The sequence below is a fragment of the Mesoplodon bidens genome (assembly GCF_964165515.1).
Source record: "Mesoplodon bidens genome assembly, chromosome: 11".
NCBI lineage: Eukaryota > Metazoa > Chordata > Mammalia > Artiodactyla > Ziphiidae > Mesoplodon > Mesoplodon bidens.
In genome coordinates, this window is record NC_138167.1 from 36,102,405 (window position 1) to 36,114,675 (window position 12,271).

Here is a 12,271-nt window from a genome sequence, read left to right on the forward strand (position 1 = left end):
AGAGATGGCAACATGAGGTCTCCTGACAGGACCAAAATTAGGCAATCAATCAAATAAAACTATGAACCTCAAACACTTTGAAAACTGTGGAATGAAAGAAAAAGCACAAACTAGAGGTTTGACCATAGAAAAATTGATCATGTAACTAAAAGGCCTCTTTCCATGAGAATTTTAATACACCCCCTGAAATGGAGAATATTTGATGATGCTCAGAGGAAACAACATAGGATGGCATCTAGCAGTCTATATGAAAAGAGCATCCGGACTGTCATTCATGTTTTGCTTTCTGTTGGGGATTTACTATTTTCTTCTCCATCTTCAACAAGAACCTCCAAGAGCCTGTGATAGTGGAAGGAGCTTTCAGGTCCTAAATATCCAAGCGTGTGAACCCTCAGTCTGCCAGGCCTTGACTGTGACCTTGTGGCAAGGCTCTGTCTAACTCTGCTGGCCCAGAGCGTTCCCACCTATAAAGGACGTGGCTGGATCATGTAATCGCTCAGGCCTTTTCCAACTCTAAAATTCTATGAGTCCATGATTTCAACAAGTATCACAAGTATTTATTGTTTGGGGAAATACATCTATATAAAATATACTTCTCAGTTGCTAAAGAGGCTGATTTTTTTCAGTGTCAGGGTAGATGGCAGGTAAATTTTAATCAAAAGGAAAAACCTATTAATTATACTAATTATCTCCTGCTTCTGTTGATTGAGGCAGCAAACAGTATACCATGCTATGCCGAGGACATAATATTCCTCCTAGAATTTCCCATGGGCTCTGAGGCCATAACTCATCTGCTTTGCTGCACAGAAAATATCTAGAAATGAACAATGCCTGTATACTCTAATGTACTATTATATTGATGAATCTTAAACTGGGGTATCTATCACTCTAGTGACTTTAATTAGCTCTCAAACTGATTAGTGATCAATCATCAAGTGCTCATTAAGGAGGAAAACCCAGGAACTATCTGGTAGGTGCAGGGTTGACACAAGGATTTGCTACCTGCTTTTATCTTTGACTGTTATATTTAAGTTAAAGCAGGGCATTAGTCATCTTTTTCAAAGTGCTAAATTTAACTATATATATATATATATATATATATTTTTTTTTTTTTTGCAGTATGTGGGCCTCTCACTGCTGTGGCCTCTCCCATTGTGGAGCACAGGTTCTGGATGCGTAGGCTCAGCGGCCATGGCTCACGGGCCCAGCCGCTCCGCGGCATGTGGGATCTTCCCGGACCAGGGCACAAACCCGTGTCCCCTACATCGGCAGGCGGACTCTCAACCACTGCGCCACCAGGGAAGCCCCAGCAAAAATTTCTTGAGCTCCATAAAAAGTACCACAAACAGGCCTTGTCTTTTTTGATTCCTTTACATTCTATTACTAGAAATCCAATTATATTTTATTCTCTATTGATTTATACTAGGTTCATCAGGATTATTTTTCATGAGAGCAATGAACAATTTGGTATAATATCTGCCCACTTCACAATGATCAGAGATTTTTAACATGAAATAAATGTCATTTTATCCAGGAACTTCTAATTTTGCAGAAAATATTTTCCTTTCTTGTCTCTCAAGCACTCCATTTGTAGTGGGGTAAAGAGAAATTGGTAAGGGCAGAGGATCTGAACAAAGTCCAGCTTAATATTCCCTGTAATCTGACATGAATGATTTGCTATTACTCTGGCAATATTCAAGCACATGGAGTTCCCTGCACAGGCAATGCACTTTCATGCATCTGTGCTTTTCCTCACACACGAATTGCTTTTTTGGAAGGCCCTTCCCACCCTTCCTTTGTCATAAAATCAGGTGTCAGCTTCTCCAGGAAGCCCTTGGGAGGTTTACACAGAGCTGTGGAGACCTCTATCTAGCCCAGCACCCAACACCATATATGGAAATATCTCACAAGTCTAACTCATTGATGACAGGGCTGTTTGCCATCAATATATTAACGGGATCTGTAAATTTATTGAAAGGCTCCTCCCAGCCTCTCAGTGTGTATCACCTGGACGCAACAGAGATGATCCTCTAATAATTTTAGAGCTGAGGCAACTATGCTTTTAGTACTTTCCATTTAACCGACGTAGAGACAGGGAACAGAGTTTGAGATTTGGAACAAATGCTGAATAATGGCATTCCATAAATCCTAGAAACTTACAAATCACAAACCCTCTCCATACAAGTGCTGCTGGGCAGCCACTCTACAAAGGAGGAGAGCACCATCTTAAAAGATAACCGATTCCATTTCTCAACAGACCTAATGGTTAAATTCAGGAATCAGACTGCCTGGGTTCAGATCCTTGTTTTGCCTTTTATCACGTTCCACAGTTTTCTCACCTGTAATTAGGAATAAGAATCATACCTCTAAGGTTGTTGTGAAGATAAAATGAATTAATACATGCCAAGCACTTGCAGTGGTAACTGGCAAACAGTGAGTGTTTCATGGTTGCTACAAAAATTATAAAATACCACCCCCCCATCCTATCTTTAAAGCCCACAATAGCCTCAGCCAGTGCTTAGTGTCAATGCTCACTTGTTTACTCTCAGACACCTGAAGGTTGAGAGCAGAGGGATGGTCTTTGTTCTATCCATCAAAGAAACTGAGCTGCAAAGAGACTTAATCCTTGTCCAACAAGTCAACAGAGAAAGTCAGTGATAGGGAAGGTCATCAGAAAGTCCTTGTTTCAAAAAGCGTTTTCATAAGAAGTCTGCAGAGGCCCTGAATAGCTTACAAGTTTAAGCTACTGAAAGAATAATACCCACAAACTGGCACTTGGAATACATATTAACCAGGGCCATAGTGAACACAGTGGCAGCAGAAGTGGTGAAGGGAGAGTTTCAAGCAGTTGGCAACGTTGAGGGGGAAAATACATGTATAATGAAAGGCCAACAAATTTACTAGAATTTCAAAGTCACCTGCAATTTTAAATCATTAATTCTTTTCAGGGAAATGTTTCACATGTCTTCAACATTACACGTGTATATTAGACATTTAAGTTATATGGTTTAGTATATGAAATATTTAAGCTGAGGACACCAGACACTTAGAATTTTAAAATCATAAAAGACCTGAAACCCTTGGAATTGTAGCATCAACTAAAATGGAAAGAATGATATGGAATCCTTTTCTTTGAATGGAAAATGGTTTAGAACTTGACACATAAACCTGTTTCTCAAATTCAATACCTCTCATTCCATTTATTAAAAAGAAGAGAGAAAAAAAGAAGGTGAGAGGCCTTTGTTAATCTATGCAAGATTTTTGAGCTTTCAAATTGCTTTTGACCAGATGTCTAACCATATTTTGCTGCCTATGTCGTTTAGAATCTCATTTGGTACTCTCCTGAAATCTTTCAACTTGTGATTTTTTTCCTTTCTCTCTAGATATGGCTCCAGAGGGAAATTCTATGAATATGCCTTGTGTTCGTCCTAATTGTATGCCTTGGCTCACATTGCTCCTATTGCCTAAAAAACCTTCCCCAACTTCTCTCCATCTGTCCTACTCGTAAAATTCTGTCCATTTTCAGACCCTTTCCTCTCTGAATTTTTCTTAATCCTCAGGGTGGACCTCTCTCTTTGGAACTCCAAAGCCCTCTAGCTGAACCTTTCTGTTAGTACATAATGGTCTGCCTTAAGTTATAATCACCATTAAAAAGGGAGTACTGGGACTTCCTTGGTGGCGCAGTGGTTAAGAATCCGCCTGCCAATGCAGGGGACACGGGTTCGAGCCCTGATCCGGGAAGATCCCACATGCCACGGGGCAGCTAAGCCCGTGTGCCAAAACTACTGAGCCTGCGAGCCACAACTACTGAGCCCTCGTGCCACAACTACAGAAGCCCGTGCGCCTAGAGCCTGTGCTCTGAAACAAGAGAAGCCACCGCAATGAGAAGCATGCCCGCGGCAACGAAGAGTAGCCCCCGGTTGCCGCAACTAGAGAAGACGGTGTGCAGCAACGAACACCCAATGCAGCCAAAATTAAATTAATAAAATAAATAAATCTATTTAAAAAAAGGGAGTACAGTGTGAGAGCTGAGCCTTTTGACTCTGCTTGGTCTGAGACTTCCTAGCTGTGTGACCTTGGGCAAAGTACTTAACCTTTCTGTGCTTCATCTACCCTGTAGGGCCTTGGAAGAATTTAAAGAGCTAATTATATAAATTGCTTAGAATAGTACCAGATAAAGTTTAGCTGTTGCTATTTAGTCCTTGTTCAGCTTTTATTTGCCAGACTTCTGGTACTGTCTTGCCTAAAGCTCCCAGCACAGTAGCACATACATAGTAGGGCCCTATTTACTAATTTGAATTAAAATAAAAACCTGGGTTACAGTTCCAACTTGGGACTTTAGTTAATCACTTAATCTGAGTCTCTGTGATGGTCTCCCTACATGAGGTGGTTAATTTGATCATTTCTAAAGGCCCATTCAGCGCTAAAATTCTATCCGATAATCATGTGAGTTAAGATATGTTGAAATGGATCACCCGGCTCAACAGATTTAGATCTTCATTCCCGTCACATGATTTTTACTGGCCAACATTTCTAGTCCATTTTGAGACAATAAATCTAAGGAAAATGCCCATGATTTATTCTATGTATATGTATTATATATTTGGTTTTGATGAATAATGATAAACAAAGCTAAGTACCTTAATTACCCAATACAAATGAAACATTCTGATTGTTATTAAAGCATTCTAATCATTTAAAAGTCATACTATACTATATTTCAGAATGTAATAGTTTGGATAAAATACTCTGAGAAGGATTCTTGATATGAAACATGCTTTAGAAATGTTTTGTTTTTACTAAACTATAATTTCTAACACTTTTTTTTCATTTCTAAGCCAAATAATTGTTTTCAGTTCATATTGCTCACTTCTTTTAAAAGACAGTTTTATTTGTAGTTCATAAGCACCAACCATAACTAATTCTCAAATCTCAGAGAGAAAAGAAAAATTCCAAGCAGGAGCTAGCGAGCATTTCACCTCATTAATTAGCAGGGTACCCTAAAAGACATCTACATATAAAGTTCTTATCAAACAGATGTCCTGGGGTGGGGTAGGGATAAATTAGGAGTTTTGGATTAACATATACACATTACTCTATATAAAACAGATAACCAACAGGGACCTACTGTATAGCACAGGGAACTATACTCAAAATCTTGTAATAATGTATAATGGAAGAGAATGTAAAAAAAAGAATCTATATAATATATAAACAACTGAATCACTTTTCTGTACACCTGAAAATAACACAACACTGTAAATCAACTATATTTCAATAACAAATTTTTTAAAAATTAAAGAAAAAAACAACAGCTGTCTTTAGAGAGTCTTCCAATGGAAATTTTATTAATCTCAATCGTTTTGGCAGGAAGATGAATCCAGGTTAAACTATCGAACCTGGTCTCTAAAGTCCGTCTGTGTCAAGGCCAAGATTAGAATTCAGAAGTTGGCAGGGAGTCATGTGATCCCAATACCTCTCTTTCTTTCCAACTAAGTGTCTAGTAATAAAGCCAGGGCAAGGATATATGGAAACACTTTGTCAGCCCAGGATCTCTAAATAGACTGCTTTTTAAAAGTTTTCCAGGTGGCATCACGGAGAATGTGGTATTCCAGAGAGGTTTTCATTTTGGGGAGCCTTTTACATAACCTTTACGCCTTATTTCTCTTTGTTCAGTGTTTTGTTCCGAGACCCAGACCTCTTTGTAGTCCCTCTCAAAGCAATGAATTTGCATTTTCACTACAGAAATATATATTTCAAATACTTCAAATGCCCGTGAGCTAAAATAAATACTTAACCAGAACAAAACGAAACAAAGAAACCCAAAAACCTCTTGGAGGCACAGAGAAAAATCTTCTGATAGGATGTGGCAAGTATCTTGGGCTTTTTCAGAATGACCTTTCAACCTTGCCTAGGGCATGTTCCTTCTTATAGAAGAATGCATTAGCTCCTGGTTTGTGGGAGGCTCACAAAGCCAGCCAAGGAAGCTTTCCTCAGCAGTCCTCAGAGGTGGAGTTTTCTAAGGGCTTGAAATAATAAAGTGTCTTCCCTCCCATCTCCTCTAAAAATAATTAGCTTTTTATTTTAACATTTTAAACTGGTTCAAAGATATATAAAGGCCAGCGTGGATATCTGTGTGCATTCAGAAACCCTGTTTTCCGAATAACTCCTGTACAAGAGGCTCAACAGACTTGGGTTTGTACTGGGACAGCTTCTATTCTCTATTTACATTTGTTAGGCAAATTAGAGCTAGGGCTCGGAAGGGAGAAAACAAAGGTGCATGGAATAGCCAGTAATGGATGCTTAGCACTAATCACCATGTGAGAACACACAGCTGAACAGGTGGTGTTGACACGTATAACACTAAAGCTATGAGAAGCTATGTTTTAAAGAGGCAGCCCCCAAATGAACATATCCTAATATTAAAGCTGAGTGTGCAAACCCAAAGCCGTTTGGGTTTGCCCATCTTGTAACCCACATCAACAATCTGGAAAGCTCAATCAAGTTTTTACAAGTGGCAATCAGAGCGTGCAGTGTAACAGCTTCAACTCTGAGTTTTACCTATTAGATCAGGCTCCACCCTTCTTCTCCCCACCTGTCCTGCACATCCTTACCTAAGGCAGCTGTGCAGTGGGGAACTGATGGGCCTTGGGGATGGAACTGGGCTGAGATTTTGGAGCATTCATCTACTATCTGTGTGACCCTGAGCTAATTATTTGGAGCCCCGGCTCCCATTAGTAAGCTTGGGATTAGGAATACCTGCCTCATAGGACTGCTGTGAGAAATGAATGGGATCCTGCATGTGCCTCATGGTAAGGGTTGGATAAATCTTCATTTTCTCAGTTCTTTCCTCTTGATTTAATGGAATTTGAAGATGGATTATCTCTTGACTCTGGCTAGCCATGTGTCACTGATGTATGGAGAGAGTAATCAGCAATTACACATAATTAACAATCAATTTCACGTGGATTTACCATGACATCTGTGTTAATCTCCGTTAGAATTTGCTTACTGAGGATGGTAAGCACCTTGTTTTTCAAAACACTGAGTATAATGCTGTAAAACCTAGGCAAAGTAAAGAAATATTAATATAGGACAAATAATTGTTTTTCCCCTAAAATACAGCATAACCTTTTGAGATTTTGGTATGAGGGGACAGGCTTAACACTTCAAACCACTGTTTTATGATGAGCCCTTTACCAGACTGATGAAGGCAAATTTTGGTTTGAATGTTCCTTTTAACCTTTTGTGTCACCATTTTTCTATTTTTGCCTTTTTACTTCTCCACTAACCCAGTCACAGCCCTGTTCACATTTACTATTGATTTGGTTTTCTTACAGGAAGTTACCATCCTTTTTCTTTTTGTACAAAACTAATATATACTGATTGTAAGGAAAAACCATCTGAAATTACTATTAATATCATCCCTGATCTCCACCTTTACTCTGAGAGGCAGACAAGGAGCTGTTGCCATCTCCACTTCACCGATGATGAGGACGATGACAAAGACGATGAGGATGACACTAACTACCTACATTTATGAAGCATTTACTATGTGCCAGGCACCGTTCTGAATGCTTAATCTGTATTAACTCAGCTTTATTTTTTCTCTTAGCACTGACACCTGCCATACTATGTATTTATTGGTTTATTGTCTGTTTCTCCTCCCTAGAATATAAATGCCCTGAGAGGAAGTAACAGGGACTGTTTTTATTCACATCTATTATACACCCCAGTACATCTACAAGTGCCTGGCATGGTAGGAGGCATTCAAAACCTGTGGAATGAATAAACTAGTTTTCCTAACAACATGGGTGAGCCTTATCCAATACATTGAGGGCCTGAATAGAATAAAGAGCTGAGTAACAGAGAATTTGCTCTCTCTGCCTGTCTTCGAGGTGAGACATGGTCTTCTGCTTTGGACTTGAACTCGGGCTGGAACTTACACCATCAGCTCTCCTGGTTCTCAGGCCTTTGGACGGACTGGAAATACCTTCTGGCTCTCCAGCTTGCTGCCTGCTGATTTGGGGACTTCTCAGCCTCCACACTGCACGCATCAACTCCTTATAATCAATTTCTCTCCCATATCTATCTATCTATCTATCTATCTACCTAATCTATTGGTTCTGTTTCTCCCAGACTAATATGGATGCCCAGATTGGCTAAGTGAGCTGAGATTCAAATTCAAGTTCAATGTGAGTCCAATCAATTCTGTTTCCTTAAAGCACAGCAGTCTCCCTTTCTTTTTTTTTTTTTTTTTTTTTTTGCGGTATGCGGGCCTCTCACTGTTGTGGCCTCTCCCGTTGCGGAGCACAGGCTCCGGATGCGCAGGCTCAGCGGCCATGGCTCACGGGCCCAGCCGCTCCGCGGCATATGGGATCCTCCCGGACCGGGGCACGAACCCGTATCCCCTGCATCGGCAGGCGGACTCTCAACCACTGCGCCACCAGGGAGGCCCTCCCTGCTTTCTTAACCCTACTTTAGTTCTCTTTCACATGTTAAACTGAAAAGGCAGTTAATTAGTGAATTAGACTTAGAAAGGGAATTTGAAGATCTTAGTTCACTCTTACTTTTTAGCCCAATGAGTCCCATCTGTTAGATCTTTTTTTTTTTAATTTTAACTTTTTAGTTTTTTCTGTTGTTGGTTTTGTATTTTTTCATTTTATTTCTTTTTCCTTTTTGTTAGATCATTTAAATGAACATTTCTAAGAAGTACAGGTTGCCAGTGAGGCACATGTTCAATTTTTCACCTATGTTTTTGTTAAAGCAACATTAATGCCATTGATTTAAAAAAAATACAAAGGAGCAAGTGATAAATGGCTTAGGTGCTTTGTGTTGTTAGGGTGGCATTAACATTTAGAGATCTTTGTTAGAGAATGGTTTCCCAAAACTATGGCAACAGAGATAAAATGACAGACCCGCAGAGGCTCTGGAGCCAGACCTGGACTTGAGATCCCACTCTACTACTTATTGTGCAATCTAGGCAAGCCTCTCTGAGCCTTAGTTTCCTCATCTGTGAAATGGGGATAATGATAGTAACTGCCTCATAGAGACACTGTGAGGATTACATAAAATAATGCGTGTGCTTAGCACAATAACTAGCCATGTATAATAAGCATTTAATAAATGTTAGCTACTTTGAAAGGCATGTCTAGTTACCTAAAAAATATCTCCCTTTCTCTATCAAATTAACAAAATCCTCAATTTTTAACTGGCTGTCAACGAGCTGGCCAACTAAAAGACTATAACTCCCAGACTTCCTTGAAGCCTGTGAAACTGTGTTTCTGAGTTCTGGCCAATGAGATGTATATGAAAGTGTTATATGGAACCTTCATTAAGTCTTCGTAAGAGACAGAGGACCTGCCCTTCTCTCCCTTCTGCATTCTGTTGGCGTCTCCTTTCTCCATTTCAGGAAAGCAGATGTAATGGCTAGAGCTCCAGCAACTATCTTGAACTCTAAGAACAAAGATACAATTAGGTTTCTCTGAACTGTGTATTAGGAGGAGCCTGATTCTTTGATGGCTTTATGTAACCTCCATACCAGTCCTGTGCTGCCAACCTCTGAACTGCTTTTATGTGAGACAGAGGTTAAACTTCTATCTTGTTTACACCATTATTCTGAGTACCTCTGTTACTCAAGGCCCAAGTAATCCTAACTGCTGTGGCTGGCCCATGTGGTAGGTTCAAAACCACTTTGAGGCCCTGTTTCTGTAAATAAAGGCAAGGTTGAGGCAAAAATATAGAAAAGGAGATGCATGTCTTCAAAGCCTTTCCTCTCCTTCCAGATGGCACTCAGATGCCACCATCCTCTCTCTCCTGCTCAGAGGTCCAGGCCTTCGTGCCCCATGGATACAACCCGTTCTCAAAGAATCTGATAAATCTCGGTTCATTTTAAGGTAGAAATGATCATAAGGCGTCTCCTTCTATTTGTCCTGGGCATTTGTATTTTATTTAAGACAAAGCCTTATGATAGAATGCTTGGAATAATCAATAGACCTGTGAGAGAACTATTTTGGGGCAGGGAAGCCCACACATAAGGCTACTGCCCACCACTAAGGTTGGACTGTAATTTAATAAAAAGCACTCCTCTGGTTTAAGGAAGTTAATGTACCTCTCAAAAAGGAGCTCACCTTCAACTCCCAAGGAGTATCAAGGGTTGTGAGAAAGGGAGGAGTGAATATTTGTTTGAAAAGGCAATTAAATAGCATCCTCAATTCCCTCAGGCTACATATTTTACACCTTACTTCAACAATCATTATTACGTCATCAGTCGTAAAAAATTCTATGCATGATGCAACTCAGAAGGTAATTTATTCGTGACCAGTCAGTGGTTGAATAAAGAACCTAAACCGGGCTTCCCTGGTGGCGCAGTGGTTGAGAGTCCGCCTGCTGATGCAGGGGACACGGGTTCGTGCCCCGGTCCGGGAGGATCCCACATGCCGCGGAGCGGCTGGGCCCGTGAGCCATGTCCGCTGAGCCTGCGCGTCCGGAGCCTGTGCTCCGCAACGGGAGAGGCCACAACAGTGAGAGGCCCGCGTACTGCAAAAAAAAAAAAAAAAAAAGAACCTAAACCGCATTCCCCCAAACCCTGGTCCCCTGTTCAAACACTCCTCACTTTTTCTTCCTTTCTGAATGTAAACTGAATATATATAATGGATAGATTTCATTTGAACATGACAGAATTTATGTATCTGAATTTAAATTGCAAGAGAGACCATCTTTCAGAGTAAAAAGTGTGTGTGTGCGTGTCTGTGTGTGTGTGTATAATAAGACGGTCTTTCCCCACAGAACATGACATCTGACCTCAAATGTGCATGCTCTCTGGTTTGGTTAAAGTAAAATTATCTCCCAAGAGCTCAAAGTGATCTACAGACTACCTAATTAAAACCTCACTGCCTGTCTCCACTATGCCTTGATTCCTCAACTGATTCAGAGATTAAATGACTGACAGGGTTATTTAAACTCTGGTGACCTTTTCTAGAATCTGGCTCCTTCAGGCTTTCAGACTGATACTGATGAGAGGTTTGAGGAGTTATCAACTTACTTGATTCAACTATAGAGTCTCCTAGATGTCTAATTCCACTTGATAGGCTGAATCCAGGAGAAATTTCTCTATACACATCCCTCACTGAGATAAAATTTTCATGACATTCTACCAAATTTTCTTGTATTCAACAGTCAAGTTTATCTTTGCCAGTGTTGCTCTGACTAGTATTACTAGTTCCAGACCATAAACAACAGGCTCTTGTTTATGATGCCATGACAACCAGCAGATTTATTTTTTAAAGTATTAGAGAATGATTTATATTTCTAGGTAAAACAATGCCCAAGCAAAGGGAACCACAAGGAGAGTGCCATGAAGCCCTCATCTTAAAATAGTTCAATGGAAGAAGACAGAATTTCTTCTGTGGAAGTCTCAGAGGCACAATGCTGATTTAACTTTTAAATTCTACATCCAGGATTTCTAGAAATGGTTGATACCTTAGGTTATCAGAAATTAATAAATCACACCAAGCGTGGGCTAATAAATGGCCTTTTATATGGATATGACCTTATAACATGAGGCTTTTGCACATAAAGTTAAAGGTTTCTGAAGGAGGAACAAGCAATTAGAAACTGTCAAGTTAATTCAAAAGCACAGGTGTAGTAAACATGCTGCATAAAAACAAATTTATCACACATGTAGAAAAAACCTGGAAAGTGGATTTTATAAGAATATCACTCATTTTATAAAGTTTAAAACTACAGGTTCTTTTAATTAGCAATTATCAATGGAGCATTAAAAGCAATTTAATTCACAAAACTGTATTTTACACACTTGCTTTTTAGGAACAAATGAATTTGTAAATCAAGAAACATATTTTAATAAGTTTCAGGTTTAATTTGCCTGTAAAGAAAAATTCAAATAATCTTATGTAATGAAAATGCAAATATCTAAAGTTAGAAGAAATGAACATTACTCAATTCTCATTATGTTGTTCTCTTATAAAATAAAAACTCATCAAATTCCTCCAAAAGGAATTTGTATTTAATAATATGATCATTAATTGTACAACAAAATATACATAGGCATATGACTAATCATTGATTTTGTTTTTTAATAGTTAATCATTTAATTTCTTCTGATTATATGCATTAACCTGAAAAAACTTAAATTCAGAAAAGCAAACTATTGCCAAGAAGGAAAAATAGATACCCCTCCCCCTCAATATTCTGGAACTGAATATATGAATAGATCACATATAATCCAACCACATAAAAACATTCTTTT

At 39.3% G+C, this 12,271-nt stretch overlaps 1 protein-coding gene across 2 annotated transcripts in view; it reads right to left on the reverse strand.

Annotated features, from left to right (window-relative positions):
- Nucleotides 1-12,271, reverse strand: part of SRGAP1 (SLIT-ROBO Rho GTPase activating protein 1) — a 375,594-nt gene that overhangs the window by 200,244 nt on the left and 163,079 nt on the right. The gene's annotated exons all lie outside the window — the stretch shown is intronic.